This window comes from Podarcis filfolensis (genome assembly GCF_964270895.1).
Source record: "Podarcis filfolensis genome assembly, chromosome: 6".
NCBI lineage: Eukaryota > Metazoa > Chordata > Lepidosauria > Squamata > Lacertidae > Podarcis > Podarcis filfolensis.
The window spans coordinates 71760686-71777950 of record NC_139609.1 but is presented as its reverse complement, the minus strand read 5'-3'; positions in this window follow the sequence as shown (position 1 = coordinate 71777950).

The following is a 17265-nucleotide window of genomic DNA, read 5'->3' as shown; positions in this document are numbered from 1 at the left end:
GATACACTGATGGATCAAGCAAGTATTTTCCACCCATGTGTTTTTCCTCTCCATGCCAAGTACACCTTGATTACAGTAGCTTAGCTTCCATGTCATGTAAAGCCATGGTTTGTTTTAAAGTGTGGCTTAATTGTGATGTGCCTCACCTACCGTACCCCCAAATTGTATTCTACTTGTTTAAAATAAACCACATGTGGTAAGCCAGTAATAAGACAAAGGACTTGTGCAGCAGAGCAGAAGGCATGTTCGTGATTAAGTCCAAGTTTGGCTTAGCAAGACATGCAAACAAGACATTCCATTGGCCTAGCAGCTGTGTGTCTCTGGTACTGGCATAATGTGAGAATAGGATTGCTCACTCAGTTAATTAGGTGATATACATATTAGTTTATACAATCTTAGGTTGCCTCCAGATTACTCGATTATTCAGAATTCATCCTGATTCATTCATACAATTATTTGCAGAGAAGTTAAACTTTGTCGGTTATTTACTGAGAATTCATTCTGATTTGTTAGGTGGGACTCTGCCAGAGAGGTTGCATCAAGCAATTGTTCTCCCATGCTTTCCAGTGTATATTCCTGTCATTTTCCTTATTGCAAAAAGTCTGGTTTGGAGGAGCGGCCTTGTGCAAGTGCACCAAACCAACTTTAATTGTGCAGCCTCAGTTTGGCAGTACAGTATGTAACTGAATCCACTTGAAAATAACAACAATCGGGAAGTGCCATTATTGTGTGAGATTGCACAGAGGTAGAGTAGCAATACTCGTTCTGAGCCACACATAGTCCCCTTATTAATAAAACACATCTCACCTAGGAAAAAGTTGTGAAGTTCAGAATGGGTTGCAGGTGCCTTTAAAAAATCTTCTTGCTGAATTCCTTGTAAATTGTTTTCTGTTTTAAAACCCATTTAAAGCCCACATGAGTCACACTTGTTCAACATTGTTCCACTCACAACCCCAACTCCCAGATGGAGCTGAACCCCCATATGTGAAATCATAGATCTGGTCTATGGTTTCCTATAATAACTTTATGAATCACTGCTATTCATGGCCTTGGAACCAAAGCACAACACTAACTCAGAAGCCAACCAATTACAGCACAATTTTTTAATATAAGAAATGCTGTGGCATTACAAAGAAAGCTAACTTCACTTCTGCCATAGCTTTTGTTATATGTTATTCAATAAAAATTACCCAGGGTGATGAATGGCATGGTAAACCTTTACCGACTCCACCTGCAGGTAAGGGCTGATTCATACCTATGTAATATCCCCATGAACAGACCTAGCCCCCATGAAGCTGTATAATATATATATGTTTGAAACAATGAATGGTGTTTAAGATTATGTGAGATGCTATTAAGGCTCAGCCTGTTGCTGTTTCATAGGTCATTGTTTCATCTATGAAAGTCATCCCGTTGGACAATGAATTCATGCTGTGATAAGTTTTCCAGCTACATCACAGTGAATGTTATTATTACTCAGAAAGGAAAGAAGACAAACAACTGCATTGTCAATTTGGAGTGAAAACAGAGAAGATTGCACGGGACACGGTAAGCAATGACTTGCTACATCATTGAACTAGGACTGGGTGAGCACATCAGAGGTGTGTTGGCTGATCTAGAGCAACTGTGAGACTGGAGGCAAAACATAGCCTCCATCGTGGCAAGTAGCAAACTTATCCTACATGGTCAAAACAAACAAACAAATTTATTTATTTATTTTGACTGCATCAGAACAACATGGCTACCTACCTGAATCTCTTATCCTACATGGATTTGTCTAATCTTCTTTTGAAGCCATCCAAGTTGGTAGCTGTCACTGCTTCCTATGAGATCAAATTCCATCGTAATTTCTTTTTATCTGTCCTGAAACTTCCATCCTGCTTGTGTCATTTTAGTCCATTCGATTTAATATTTGCTCCCTTTGGCTTTTGGTTCTGTCTCAACAATGACCACACATGTGCAGAAATATAGTGGGTCCTCCTGGATGTAAAGCATTGCCACCACTGAGCTACAGCTTGCACTACTAAGGTCTTGTTGCCCTTGACAGAGACTCATATAAAGAGACCTTACAGCTTTCCTTGCTTTTAAGAGCTTGCTATCCTCTGTTTCATTATTCAGACCCATAGCTTTGATTTCTCTATTATTCTATCCCCAGTTATTCAATTAGCAGGAAGACTTTTCCTTTGTGCTTCCAGTAGCAAAGAGAAAATAAATGGTATGCTCTGTATGAGGCATACACCACTTCTCTTAACATTAAAAGGAATAAAAAGCCAGTTGTTCTGAGGGTCTGTTAGTGCAAGAGGACATCTCTTGCTAATGAAAAGTAGAAAGATGCAGTCCACTGTGTAGAATAAATCTGAGTCATCAACACTACTGGCTCTGGGTTTCTAGCAAGGGAGCATTTAACGAACCAGTGCTTTTCTCTTTATGAGGTCATTTCCAAGACCTTGTGTTTGTATTGCATGCTTACTGCAACACCTTTATGGTCTTATCTGTGATATACAGAATTTCAGTACTAAATGCAATGGTCAATCAACCACACTTAGTATGATAAGCTACTGTTTTATAATGAGTTTGCTATTGCAGAGGGCCTTCTTGGTAGTGGCGCCAGCCCTGTGGAACGCCCTCCCATCAGATGTCAAGGAAATAAACAACTATCTCACTTTTAGAAGACATTTGAAGGCAGTCCTGTTTAGGGAACTTTTTAATGTTTGATGTTTTATCGCTTATTATTATTAATAATAATATTTTGTTGGGAGCTGCCAAGAGTGACTGGGGAAACCCAGCCAGATGGGTGAGGTATAATTAATAAATTATTATTATTATTATTATTATTATTATTATTATTATTATTACTACCCATGCCTGATGCAAGGAATTAGGTCAAGCAGATGTCACCCAAGAAGGACTCCATAAAACCATCAAATAGCAAAGGAACTGAAGGGTCTGCTGTGCTTGGAATTAAGACTATGGAGGGCAAGTCCATCAATAGCAATCCTATACACCATGGAACCTCATGTAGCCAGAATTGCATAATCTGTGCACAAAATGGAGATATCAGAAAACATAGAGGAACCTTGAGGTTTGCAGAAGCCCCCCCCCCCCGAAAAAAATCCTAATTGTGGCAGGGTAGAAACCCCAGAACAGGCAATGGAGGACTGAGCATGCTCAGTGGCCATGGAATGCTAGCTGATGATGTGGAGGGACAGAAAAGCAGGCGAGAGGGGAATGGAAGTAGGCTTGGAAAGAGTGTGGCCATCTTGAACAGGAGCATGGGTGAACCATGCTCGGATCCAGCAAGGCAGGTTTGCAGTGATGCTGCTGGACTACAGCTACCATCATCCCTGATTATAGGCCATGTTGGGTGGACTGATGGGAGTTGGAGTTCACCAGTATTTGGGGGTCCACAGGTTCCCCACACCTATCTTAAGAGTTGACCACCCATTATAATGAAAAGATTCTCAGTCTTTAAACTTCCAATGATAGATTTTAACCTTGTATTGTCTTCAGCATTCCAGAGAAGGTGATTCTACAAGAGGACAACTTGTTGCATTGCCCAACCATTTTTACAAGTGCTCCTTCCATATCTAGCAAGCCTGTTTTGCTGTGAATATGAACCCATTGTCTGAAGCTCATTTCTTAATGTTTCTGGTTTCCTTTTCTGCAGTCTTTCAGATTTTTTCGGAACAGTTATCATCATGCTATCCCCCCCCATCTCAGTTAAATACCAACTGTAGATTCCACATTCCACACATTTTATCATGGCGATATAAATTAAACAATCACATGGTTACTTTCTTTCCCCCTGACAGTCCCATGTCTGGTTTAAATCATCTGCGCACACTGTGCTGTTCTTGGCCACCAACTACTAGCTATCTCTCATGAACTCGACCCTGAGCATTAGCCAGAATGCTTACATAGAGGATAAGGTAGAGGTGCCAAAACAAAACAAAACAAAAATTCCTTCCAGTAGCACCTTAGAGACCAACTAAGTTTGTTACTTAGTTGGTCTCTAAGGTGCTATTGGAAGGAATTTTTTTGTTTGTTTGTTTCGACTATGGCAGACCAACACGGCTACCTACCTGTAAGTAGAGGTGCCAGTTAGGTTGGGGGACCAGTAATGTAAGCTATGGAGGTGCTGAACTCAGAACCAGGCCATGACACTGAGCTTGATCCACAGTCTGTCAACCAGAAGCCCTCTGAATCACAAGCCCCAAAACTGGGAACACATCCTGAGCCATAGTCTGCCAGAGGGGAGATTCTCCTCTCTATACCAGGGTCCTCATGCTCCCCAGTGCCTTCTTGCCAGTGATGGCAATGCACAAGGCAGGAGTTGGTGGCTATGGATCACAAGACTCCAGGCCAGAGGACTGCCCCTTTAAAATGTTCCAATATTCAAGGTGGAGGCGGAGCCTGGGAATGGTAGTTGGCCCCAAAGGCCTCCAATGGTGTTCCTGGTCTTGTTGAAAGTAGGTTGTCTGCTTGGAACTATCCAAGGTCCTGTACACCAGCATGACCCTACAGTACTTGCTACAACAGACTACCGGTAAATCTCTTTCAGGTATCCATTGTGGTTTGTGTGTTCCTGTTATGATCAAGACATTCATTCATTCAAAGAATTATGCTCTCACAAGGCAGTTTACAGAATGACTTTTTGAAAAACACTTTAATTTACAATACAATATATTTATTGTCATTGTCCCATACAGAACAATGAAATTGAACTCAACAAATGCAGCAAATCACATTAATTTAAAGCTAGCAGCAACTACAAAGTTACCATGTCAGAATCTTAGCTACCATTATTAACCAAGCATAGATTAAGATAAAAATGTCTTCAGAGTTCCAAAAGGCCACCACTGAAAAGGCCTGTCCCCTGGTAACAGCCAATGTAACAGCTCTTACTGTCAGGCCAGTCTGATGCTGACCATAACAGGCAGGATCATATAGCTATAAGTATCCTTCAGATAATCCTGGTTCTACGCAATTTACATCTTTAAAGGCCAAAGCCAGCACTTAATCTGGTTCTAAAAATAGGAAGCTGAATTGATACCATAGGATCTGAACACCTAACTCCAACAGGCATTCTGACTGCCACATTCTGTACTAATTGCAATTTCCAAATCCTGTTCAAGGGCAATCTATTGTACAGCACATTGCGTCAATCAAGACGGGATGTAGCCAAAGAATGTGCCACTGTTACTAGGCCCGCTTTCTCTGGAAAGGCTGTGGAACTAGCCAGAGTTGGTATAAAGCACTCCAAGTCGTCAGTGCCACATGAGCCTAGGACAAAATGTGGCATATCCCTGTATACATAGTGAGCACTGCTATGTCTGTTATCTGCATGGTGCATTTTGGTTTGCCAGTTCTGGGGAATTAAAAAGCAATGCCCTCTATTCCATGGCACAAACCCAGTGCCTAACTATTGCAGAACTCCCCAGAAGTTGTGGACTATAAGTCCCAGCACTCCTGACCATTGGTCATGCTGGCTGGGTCTGATGAGAGTTGTAGTCCACAGTGTCTGGAGTCATCCTGAGGGCTATCATTGGCATAACCACTACAACAGGCTTTAATCAGCTGATTTGGCTAACTTCCCAATAACTGAAGGGCTGATTAAGAAGAAGGCTATAAAGAGATAGAAAAAACCCTTCTTCACAAACATGGACTATCTCATACTTCTCTTGGGCTTATTAATAACACCAGCTGGTTGGTGTTTTTCTGCTAGGAAGAAAGTGGGGAGAGATAAAATCATCAAAGTAAGTATTTGTGATTTTTAACTTTCATGGCATGTTTTGGACACAGTTTGAATAAGTTGCATTCTGCATGCAAAAGGATTATGATAAGCAGAAAGATTGACTATAAACACTGCAAGGAAGTAATAAGGATATTCGGCAGGATTTTTTAGTATTCTTTATCTCCCACCTTTCCTGCAAGGAGTCCCAGGGGAAGCACACAGTTTCCCCTGTCCTTTTTTATCCTTACAACAACCCTGTGCTGTAGGGATGGCTAAGAGATAATGGCTGGCCCAAAGTTAATGAGTGAGATTCATGGCTAACTGGGGATTTGAGCCTGAGTCCCCAAACCCTAGTCTGATACCATAACCACCCTAACCTCCATCACACTGGACCTGTGGAGAAACATGTATATGTTTTTAAAGCAGGTAAATATTAGTGACTCTCTCAGTGTTGGTCTTCAGGAAAACCCTAAATACTTCTCTCCACATTGCACTTCGCTGATTTTATGGTGCTGTGCTTCCATAATGGTTTTATCTTCCACTGTTATCTTAACATTGCTTATTTTGTTGTTAACTGTTTCAATAATTTTATATAGTATTGCATGGATCTTTTGATTAAAATCTATATGACTACACTGTGGTTGCATACATGCCACAAATTTAAGGTTCATCATTAAAGCATCACCCCAAAGAATCCTGGGAACCCTGGTAGTTTGTTAAAGATGCTGGGAATTGTAGCTCTGCAAGGGGTAAACTAAAGTTCCCAGAATTCTTTGGGAGAAGCCATGTGCTTTGAATGTATGGTGCACATGCAGCCAGTATCAAACCTTTACATGAACCCACCACAACCATCAATTCATATGACAACAGGGAAAATGTTATATATAAAATACCAGAGGTGATTAACCTGTAGCCATCCAAGATGTTGTTGGACTACAACTCCCATCACCCCTGACCACTTGCCATGTTGGCTGGGGATGATGGGAGTTGAAGTCTAACAACATCTGGAGAGTCATGCTTTGTACCATTTTCTGGTATCATTGTGGAGACTCTTCAGGGGTTCAGGTTGGAGGTCTTCCCTAGCCCTGTTACATGAGATTATGTAGCTTAGGTGCTAGGGACTGAATCTCAAACAAGGCATGTGCTCTGCTGCTAAGAGCCTTCTCCTCTGAGCGTGGCCTTGTGTGGGAATTGTTGTCCTGTGCTTATCTATGACTACTATGAAGCTACCTAGATGCAATGAAGTAACCCAACGGATGAAATTAACAGCAAGTGTATAACTCCACTGATGCAAACTAAGTTCTGTTGATTTACACACACGTGTACATTCTCGTGCAATTAGTAGCAAGCCAATGCTCTTTTATAGTTGATGTTTGTGCCTTGGTTATATATATATATCCATGAGAGAGTGGGGGAGAAGGAGAGCCTTGAATAATACATCCGTAAATAGTTCAGATGTTTGCTCAACTAGAAATATTCATAACTGCTATTCATTGTGACAACTTAATCAGATTTATGAAATGGTTTGAGAGGCTTGAAGAATCAGGGGAAATGAGAAGGATGAAAAAAATCTTTTATATTTTTATTGTTAAAGGAAAGCGTTTCTGCTGTTGCGGGGACAATCACCGGGCTGCCACGGAAACACTTTTGCAATGACGACTGTATGTTTCATAGCTACCCAAGAGCATATAAATAGTGTGTATCACACCCTTTCCTGATTTTTTCCCCTAACCTGGTTATTCAGTAAGCAGGGAGCCCACAAAATAGACCCAAGTGGAAAAAAATCCATGGTATTTGAAGTGATTCTTTATACAACCAACCTCCCTAGGTTTACATGTCCGTAGGGCAAACTCATATGTAGGGGAAATTGTAAATAAATAATGAATACAGTGGTACCTAAGGTTACATACGCTTCAGGTTACATATGACTCTGCTAACCCAGAAATAGTACCTCGGGTTAAGAACTTTGCTTCAGGATGAGAACAGAAATTGTGCTCCAGCGGCGCGGCAGCAGCGTGAGGCCCCATTAGCTAAAGTGGTGCTTCAGGTTAAGAACAGTTTCAGGTTAAGAACGGACCTCCAGAACGAATTAAGTACTTAACCTGAGGTACCACTGTACACCACGAGCAATGTCACATTTTGTGCCTGAGGGTATTGGAGGGGAGGCAAAAGAAGCAGTGAGGTACCTTTCCATTGTGCTTAGATCCAGCACCATGATCCACTGGATTACTACTTTTCACACAGAGGCATGAAGGTATTTGGAGAGCAGAAAGCTGAGATGGTTAAACCAGGGACCACCAGTCTTTTGAGGCTTGTGGGCACATTTCGGATTTTGAGCTTCTGCTGTGGGCACAACCCCCTCTGGCCGCTTCTCTCTTCCTGCTTCCAGATCAAACTCTCCGCCCTGTTCCCAAGAGACAGAAAATAAAAAAGTGTACTGCACAAACACTTTGCTTTTGCAAAGGATCTGGGTAAAAGTCAGATGAAGCAGAATTAATATGAGCCTTATTCAGCATATGGAGCTGAAAGAGGACGTGAGAAGGAGTACACCCTATCTATTTCATCTGCCAACTCTATCTACTTTTCAACAGAGAAAAAGCTAAGCATCCTCACCACCTCATGTCCAAGAGGGCTTTACGTCTTGAGGGCTACTGAAAAGGAGGCGAAGGAAAGCTTTCATCCTAAATGTCCAAGAAATCTTGCTGCCCTGCGCTGTTTCTCTCTGCCACGAAAGACAATAAAACCTGCTGAGTGCATCAGTGCAAGGCTTTCATGAGCAATCTTCTTATAAATGAGTACAAATAAGGTACATTGGTTATAAAAACATTTATCATAGGAATCAGCAGGCCACTGCTGGCTCTGTAGCAATGGTAATGGTGATAGCTTGAATAAACAAGCAGTGAAGTTGTAGCTGAAAGGTTGCTAAGGGTTCAGGGAATGTAAGAAGTGCAGTAGAAATAGGCATTCTCTTGAAAGTTACAGAATCATAATACAGATTCATGTCTGTTAACCAGTTCCCCCCACAGTATTTTTTTTGGCCAGTGTTTTAGAAAACAGATACCATTTTTGTAACCTTTTCAGTATCATTTTTTTTGTATATGCTGCAAATACATGTGAGAGAAACAGTTTGAATGAGACCAACAAAGGGTATTCTAAGAAATGCTATGCTTAGATGGTATGTTCATCATGTACAAATGTGGGACCAGAGATTATAAATGCCATGGAGCCGGGTGGTGATTAATACTTACAGTTATCCCATAAATATCTAAAAATAGCTGTTTCATTCTTTTCATCTCCTAAAATCAAAGGAATAACATGGAATGAGGCTGTGTTTGCTCTTCTGAGGTCAAGGCTGGAAACGGAGCGGGGATCAGATTGTGTACATAATTGCTGTCCAAAGCCTGATTTATCTTTTTATTTTTGAGGGAATAAAATGTAGGCCTGGAAACTTTGCCACCTTCATTTCATGTGAAAAGTGGTGGTGGTGAGGATGTAAGAAGAAGAAGAAGAAAATCTATTGCAGTGACAATTTTGTCTTGTGACACTACTCTTTCTACAGACACACTTTCTTGACCAAGTGAGTAGCATTGGACACAACAAAATTTACTAGTGTATATGTGAGATTAAGATTTTTATGCCCCAGTGTGCGTCACGTAACACTTGTTTACACTGAATTGCATTTGTGATTTTACTGCTCATTCACTCACTTTTGAAGCTTTTCGCAATCTCTTTCCTGTTAACCACCCTGAACAAAAGTGTTTCATTAAAACATTGTATTTTTAATTCTACAGCTATACAAGTCCTGCTGAAAACCTGTCATGGTAAAAGCCTCAGAAAGGGGGGCGGATAGGAAATGCACAGGCTCCATTTTCACTGAGAGAAAGCCAGTGTGGTGTAGTGGTTAAGAGCGGTAGACTCGTAATCTGGTGAACTGGGTTCACTTTCCCGCTCCTCCACATGCAGCTGCTGGGTGACCTTGGGCTAGTCACACTTCTTTGAAGTCTCTCAGCCCCACTCACCTCACAGAGTGTTCGTTGTGGGGGAGGAAGGGAAAGGAGAATGTTAGCTGCTTTGAGACTCCTTAGGGTAGTGATAAAGCGGGATATCAAATCCAAACTCTTCTTCTTTTTCTTTTTCTTCTTCTTCTTCTCTGGCATAGTTATACAGAGCTAACCTTAGCATGGGACAGGCACACTGCAAATGAGGCTTTGCCTTATCCAGCAACATTTTGGTTGTATATTTCTGTCTGCCAGGATGAACAAAAGGAAACGGATGGAAAACTTAATGCACCCTTTAAGGTTAATGGAATACCCTCCCCAGGAAGACCTGCCCTAGCACCTACCTTTTTGGGGGGGTGCCAAGCAATGATGGCAAGAGTGCCAACATCTTGTCCCATTCAGCTGGCAGCAAGAGGGTTCTTTGAATTAACATCTCCAGCCTAAATGAATCACATATAGAGTTGAATATTATTCTGTCTGCTAAATGTTATCAGCCATGTGTATATGGATACCTGACTATTTGACAGTGACGAAATCAATATGGGCTTCATGTTCAAGGGCCTAGACAGATAAATCCACCTATGGGTAAGATAATTTTTAAAAGACAAATAAACATATGCAGACAGATGCATTACATGGCAGCAGATGTACAAACATATAAGAATATTATTAATCACACTAGCATTTTAATAGCTGACAAGAGATGTAGGATGGCACATATGTTGTATCCTGTCACTGGCATAGTAACGTGGCTCTCTTCCTTGTGGAAAGCAGAAGGGGATTGATAGCAATATGGTTCATTGCTTTTTCATTAGCTGATATGCTCAATACATCCAGGTGTTTGAATTGTCTGCCTGTAGAACATTCATAATTGGAAAAATCTAGGACTGAACATGTTCAAAATGTTGCTGCAGAGTAACAGTTGTATTTAACATTTCATCAAGTTAATTACTAGCACTTTGGAGCTCTTTAGAAGGTCACATAAATCATGACTAGATAGGTCACTGGTGGCAAAAGAACATTCCCAAGAGTAATGGAAAAGGAGATTTATAGAAAATAGAGCACAACAGTTCTTGGGTTAGAACAAACTAACTTGAAACAACCACCATCCAGTATATATGAATAGCAGAACAGGGGATCCTGAAGTTGCCAAAATCTGTGGCACCATCCATGCAAAAGAGAGGGGTAAACACAGGCATAGGGGTACCCTCAGACTTGCAGAGCCCCAAAAAATATTTTGTGGAAACCTAAAGGAAGTACCATCATGGCTGTCTCTTGGTGCAGATCAGGTCATTGAGCCTAACTGCTTCTGGAGGAGGAATAAAAACTCACAAGGAGAGGGAATAGAATGGAGTATCCTGTTCAGGGCATAGCTGGTACCCTGAACAAAAATACTCCACACTGCAACATTTTGTTGCAGGACTCCTCTTTAGAATCAAGGAAATTGCATCATTGCTATTCTCCAACTATTCTATTGCCTTCAATGTTTGCCTACAGGCATTCTCTCCTCCCTCCTCCACAAGCCTCAAATTTTCCTTGCTTAGAAAAAAAAATCCCTTAGGGATGCATTCTTAAGCTGGAGGTCAAATTCATTTGATTTGCTTAGAAGATGTTTTTTTTAAAAAAACAACCCAGTTAGTAAGATGCTTAAGGGATATGCAAAAGCTTACTTGTGCATATATTACATATAGATGCCTCACTAAAGTTGGATAAATAGGAATGCAAAGAAATTTCAAAGGTCCCATATATCACAGCCTCTGTTGATGTGACTTGCCACAAATACGTTTGCCTGTGATAATAAAGGACATTCATGTGAAACTCAGAAGCAGTTACACTTTTTAGTCTTCTAATCTACTGCTGCTTTGGTTTTGTTGTCTTTGGCAGATTGCGTTACTTTAAATTGTTTCTGCTTTTGCTGTTTTACTGTTAGAGAGCCTTAGGACATTCGGTTTACACTGAAAAGTGATGTACCAATTTGAGAAATCAGGGTGTGTAAGTGTGTAAAGGAGAGTGATTGCAGTCTTAGTCCAGCTTTTTGCTTGGGTGTGGGTTAAACCACAGAGCCTAGGACTTGCTGATCAGAAGGTCGGCGGTTCAAATCCCCACGACGGGGTGAGCTCCTGTTGCTCAGTCCCTGCTCCTGCCAACCTAGCAGTTCGAAAGCACGTCAAAGTGCAAGGAAATAAATAGGTACCGCTCCAGCGGGAAGGTAAACAGTGTTTCCGTGCGCTGCTCTGGTTTGCCAGAAGCAGCTTAGTCATGCTGGCCACATGACCTGGAAAAACTGTCTGCGGACAAACGCCGGCTCCCTCAGCCAATAAAGCGAGATGAGCGCCGCAACCCCAGAGTTGGTCACGACTGGACCTAATGGTCAGGGGTCCCTTTACCTTTACCTAAACCCTCCATGTGAGTCATGAGTGTGTGTGTGTGTGTGTGTGTGTGTGTGTGTGTGTGTGTGTAATTTGCTCACCTCCCTGAAACCCCATCCCACTCCAGCTTGTGGGAGGTGACAGTCTGAAGTAGGGAGCCTAATCTACTCATGGCGTCTCCCTGCATAACAGGTCTTAACTGTAGGGTGGAGAAGGCTCCCTGCTTCACACAATGCCCTCCATGAACTGGAGGGTGCCAGGGGTGGCAAGACAAGGGTTGAAGCTTAGTGTGGACCCACCACCCCGCTTGCCAAGCTCATGTGGACGACCTACATCTGAGCAGACTACGTAAACAGGGCCTGTGCTTCTTCATCGGTGATGCAGAAAAGTGTTGACTAAAAGAAGCCAGTATGTTCTGAACCAAAAAAATCTGTTAAGCAGAAAAAATGCAAAATGGCTAATATTTAAAAAAAAAATCTCCCTACTGTACATTGTCCAATTTTGATTCCCCCCACCCCCAGTTGTAACTCCTTTAAACATTCTATTGCTCTACATTGCAGCAGAGTGGGCTTGGCTTGGTTGTTGACACCACCGTGACAATGAGTGCTGTGGCCCCATCTGCACTTTCCAGCTTTCAGAGTGTAAACCAGGAAAGAGAAGTTTTTAAAGAACCTAATACAAGCTGTACAGGGATATAAGATACACAAAACACCCGAGCTTGGAGATTAATTGACTCTAAACATCTGATCTGCATGCGTAAGTGGAAGAGATGGCATTAGCAGGAGTCAATTATGGCTTAAATCGTTTCAACAAATGCTGGCTCATGGTATTTACAGAAGCTCAGCAGCAAAGCCACATTTCCCCCATTTTCGTAAACTCTGTAATTTAGCATTTGGTGGAAAGAAGAGTCATATCCTCTGGCTTCTCATAGCATTATGAAATATATTTCAAAGCTCCACTAAGAGGCATCTTAATAAATAAATACAGACAATTTACACATATCTATTAGCAATCACATCCCCAGTTTAAACAAAAAAAAATTTTTTTCCTTCCAGTAGCACCTTAAAGACCAACTAAGTTAGTTCTTGGTATGAGCTTTCGTGTGCATGCACACTTCTTCAGATACACCCAAACAGAAGTTGCCAGATCCTTCTATATAGTGAGAAGGTGGGGAGGGGTATTACTCAGAAGGGTGGTGGGAATGGGTGATTGGCAGATAGCTGTGATGAGCCTGTTGACGACTCTTAATGACTGCAATAGGTCTTACAGGAAAAAGCAAGGGGTGAGAAGGTGAAAAATGGCTTTGTCGTGTATAAAGAGATAAGAATCCAATGTCTTTGTTCAGACCAGGTCTCTCCATGGTTTTAAGTTTGGTAATGAGTTGCAATTCAGCAGCTTCTCTTTCCAGTCTATTTCTGAAATTCCTTTGTAGTAAAACAGCTACTTTTAGATCTTGTATAGAATGTCCTGGGAGATTGAAGTGTTCTCCACACATCCCCAGTTTGCTATTCAAAATAATATAATAGCAGCCCTTTCGACTGAGACCAAACATCCATCTACTCCAGCATACTGTTACCCCAAAGTGATCTGGCAGGTACTGGCTATGCACATGCCAAATATTCAAAGCACATTTAAAGCGCTACTAATCACCGAGCTGTAGTTTGCTAAAGGTGTCAGGGACTGTAGCTCTCTATAGGGGGTAAACTATAGTGTGCAGGATTCTTTTTTTGGTGGAGAAATGTGCTTTAAATTTGCTTTTAATGCATGGTGGGTATGCACTTGGTGGAAGTACACAAAACAGACACTAAGGGAATAGATCTCCTGCTCCGTTGCTACCCTAATACATGGCAGGACTGACCCTACTATGTGGCAGGGCGAAGCAGCTGCCTCAGGCGACAGATTATCCAGGGCAAGGAGCAGCAGTGAGGTGTTGGGAGGACAGAGCGATGCTTGCTGTGGATGCCACGTACGTAAAGAAACCACACATACATGCACACTGGGCTCTGTTTTCAGAATAGGTATTTACTGTACTGTATTCAAATAAATGGGGATAGAACTTGCTCCTTAATTGTTTTTGTTGAAAGATTACAACTGCTTCCTTTTGAAGCAAAGGCATTAACGTGGTACTTCAGGTTAAGTACTTAATTTTTCCAGTACAGGTTAAGTACTTAATTTTTTTTTTTTTCCCGGAGGTCCGTTCTTAACCTGAAACTGTTCTTAACCTGAAGCACCACTTTAGCTAATGGGGCCTCCTGCTGCTGCCACGCTGCTGGAGCACGATTTCTGTTCTCATCCTGAAGCAAAGTTCTTAACCCGAGGTACTATTTCTGGGTTAGCGGAGTCTGTAACCTGAAGCATATGTAACCTCGGGTACCACTGTATATACATGATCAGAAATTCTAAATAAAACACATAGTGGTTGAGGGGTCATGACCTCAGATGTAAGGGGTGGTTCTAAATTGGTGTAGTTAAAGGAGGGGATGACTACAAAACCAAGATAGTTTTTCTCCTTACCCCACTGAGTAAGGGAAGGCAAGGTTGTTAGCTTTGGAGATGTACCTCTCATGTTGCTAAACATGTCAAACAATTTGAACAATATATTTCAGTGTCCTCCAAACACATTACACTCTGTGAACCTTTTTATTTACTATTGCATTTTCCTTTTAGCATAAAACAGCAGCCACGATACAGCACTTTAAGCAGAAGATAATGAGTCATTAAGGGAAGATATTCAGTAAATACCTGCATCTGTGTTTAGGCCATTAAAATGCCCTGGAATTGTTTAGTAGTTTCTGCTGCAAAGGAAAGTATGGCACATCCTTGATCTTAAAGTGGTTTGGGGCCAGTGGCGTAGCGTGGGGGGTGCAGGGGGGGCCGGCCGCACCGGGCGCAACATCTGGGGTTAGGGCAAATCCATGGGTTAGGGGGCGCAAATCCACGGGTTAGGGGGCGCAAATTACTTGCCTTGCCCCGGGTGCTGACAACCCACGCTACGCCACTGTTTGGGGCTAATGTGTTAGTATTCTGGATGAACAGATTCGGTCCATGTTTATCCTGCTGCATTCTCTGCCAGTAATAAACCTATCAAGTGATTAGACTTGTGTCAACATAGAGGACTACATGGTGGCCAAAATACGCTGAGGATGTTGCGTGTAAGTCTCCATGAAAACAGCGGATACTACTTCTGAGTAAACAGATTTAAAATTATGCAACGTGTTAGCAAGACTAATGTAACACAGTGACTAAGGGTGAAACTGGATGTGACTTTTATCACATAGTTTGGTGCTGCATAGCTGTTCCTTGTTTAATAAATGGGGTGGAGTGGGGAGCAGGACTGGGAAATTGGCACCGTGAAGGAAGCTTTAACCCCCGTTGTTATGTACTGAAGTTCCCCCAGCAGGGGGATACTGTAGATAGTTTTCACTCAGGTCCACATATGCGAATAAGGGATTGAAAGTGATGTTCAGTGATTGGATAGTTACAGAAAGTTGTTATAGTTGCGTTGTACTGGAGCTCTATATAAGCAGGCTGGCTGAACCCTTCAGTTCTGTTCTGTTCTGTTCTGTGAATAAACAAGAGCAGTTTGAAAAATCGCTGTGTCGTCTGATATGTTCACCTACAACTCAACACCCTGCTTGCCTGAGTCCCAGTTGGAATCAAGCCTACCCCTTATGCCTGCTATTCACTATGCAAGAAAAAAGACAGGTATATGGACATGGAAATAGGTGAGCATGTATTTTATTTTGACAGCCAGCACAGTAACCCATAAGATAGACCCCTACCCCTAAGTTAGCCTTGCAAATTGCCGTATAACTCTGCTTATGTCTTAAAGGAGGCTTACCTCTGAATACTGTAGTTCTGCAATTGATTTATCTAGCTCTGTAAAGAGACTTGCTTTTACAACCGAGTATTTCCCCCTTTTGTCCCATTAAAACCTTTGAAGGGCTGTCTTTTGTGGGGAATTATATTCCGTTCTTCTCCAAGGAAGCTCACCTGGCTCCTTCGTTACATATCTTTAGATGCCAGGCATTGCTCTTCTCTCAGGCCTTTGGCTAATTGAGCAGTCTATGGCCTTTTGAAATGTGTTTGTGGGATGTGTGGGTTGGTTTTGTTTGTTATTAGGGCATGTGTTTTTATATAGTAAACTGCCCCATGGTCTTCAGATGAAGCATGGTATAGAAATTTAATGAAACAAATAAATAAATAAATTCTTACCACAGTGTAAACTTTAGCTCTTCCTAGATCTGCTAATGTTTCTGCTGCAAGACACAAGCACCATGGCCAGCCCCACCATTAGGCAAAGTGAGGTGACTGCCTCAGGTGGCATAGGGTGTAGTAGCAGTAGCCCCTGGCTCTTCCTCCTTAGCTCCCCAGCCATTTGTAGCATCTCCTTATCCCTCATTAAATACTCTTATTCCCAGACAAGTCCTACTCAACAGCTTAGTGTACGTAATCTTACATAATAATCCTTGGATGCATTCTCAAAAGTGCCAATGAAAATTTATACTTGTGTCTGTTGGTATCATTTCTGCTATCATTGCCCAGATTTGCTCATGTTTTCAGCACAACAATAGGATGTAACGTTATCATGACAACAAATGTCAGTACTGTATTATGACTACTGGGGGGGGGGGGGAGGCTGTTCAGAAGCTGCTCCAAAACTGTTCAGAAGCTTCCAAACTCTGGTTAGATGCAATGCACTACATAAATATTTGCTTTAGAATGACACTCCAGAGAGATGTGCAGGGAATCTTAGCCCCTCTACATTGCTGGTGGTGATTCAGGCTCCTAAAGTAGAATTTAGCTTGTAAACTGTACTTTGTTGTTAAGCCCGGTGCATCACAGTCACAAGAAAAGAATTTGAGTAAATGTCATATCAGGTGATTCACTGTTACACTTCCCAAATATTACTCATTTGGTGTGTGTGTGTGTGTGTGTGTGTATGCCTGCATGCAAGCAGGCTGTTAAGATCCAACTAAAGAAGGTCTTAATAATGACAAAATGGAAGTGACATATGGTTGGCGCTTGCCTTGTTAGGGTATTAGGATTTCCTAGGTGCTTTTGCCTCAAGATAATTGTCCTTTTGTGATCACATGCATAGCACAGCAAAGGCTGATAAAATTGACATGCACAATCATATGGATTAGGCATGAGAAAACATAAG